The sequence below is a fragment of the Eulemur rufifrons genome, chromosome 15, assembly GCF_041146395.1.
Source record: "Eulemur rufifrons isolate Redbay chromosome 15, OSU_ERuf_1, whole genome shotgun sequence".
In the NCBI taxonomy this organism is placed as follows: Eukaryota; Metazoa; Chordata; class Mammalia; order Primates; family Lemuridae; genus Eulemur; species Eulemur rufifrons.
Genome location: NC_090997.1, coordinates 50185488 through 50186298, shown reverse-complemented (window position 1 = coordinate 50186298; position 811 = coordinate 50185488).

Here is an 811-nt window from a genome sequence, read left to right as displayed (position 1 = left end):
CTAGTGAGAATGTCTTTTATTAGAATATGCAAAACCAGTAGATGCTGGCTTGGATGAAGAGAGAAGGGAATGCTTATACACTGTTGGTGGGACTGCAAATTAGTACAACCTCCAAACAGTATGGAGATTCCTCAAAGAAATAAAAGTATATCTACCATTTGATCCAGCAATCCCACTACTGGATATTTACCGAAAGGAAAAAAAGTCATTTTGTCAAAAAGACACCAACACTCAAATGCTTATTTCAGCACAATTCACAATTGCAAAGATGTGGAATCAATCCAAGTGCTCATCAATTCATGAGTGGATTAACAAAATGTGGTGTATGTATACCATGGAATACTACTCAGCCAGGAAAAGGGATTACTTAATGCCTTTTGCAACAATTTGGATGGAACTGGAGACTATTATCCTAAGTGAAGTATCTAAAGAATGGAAAAACAAATACCACATATACTCACTATTAAATTGGAACTGATGAGCACACATGTGCACAGAGGGATGTAAAACTCAGTGGAAATCAGACAAGGATGAGGGGGGAGGAGGGGATGGGTGAAAACCTACCTAATGGGTACAGTGAACACTATCTGGGTGATGGGCACACTTATAGCCCTGACTCAAGTATCAAAAAATGATTGATGTAACTAAAACCATTTGCACCCCCATAATATTTTGAAATTTAAAAAATGGAAAAAAAATTAACATTTGCTTTCAAAAAGAAAAAATAAAAGAAAAGAAGCATAAAATAGAAAAAGCTTTACAAAATTAAATTTTGTGTTTTTTGAAAAGATTAATAACATTGACAACCCCA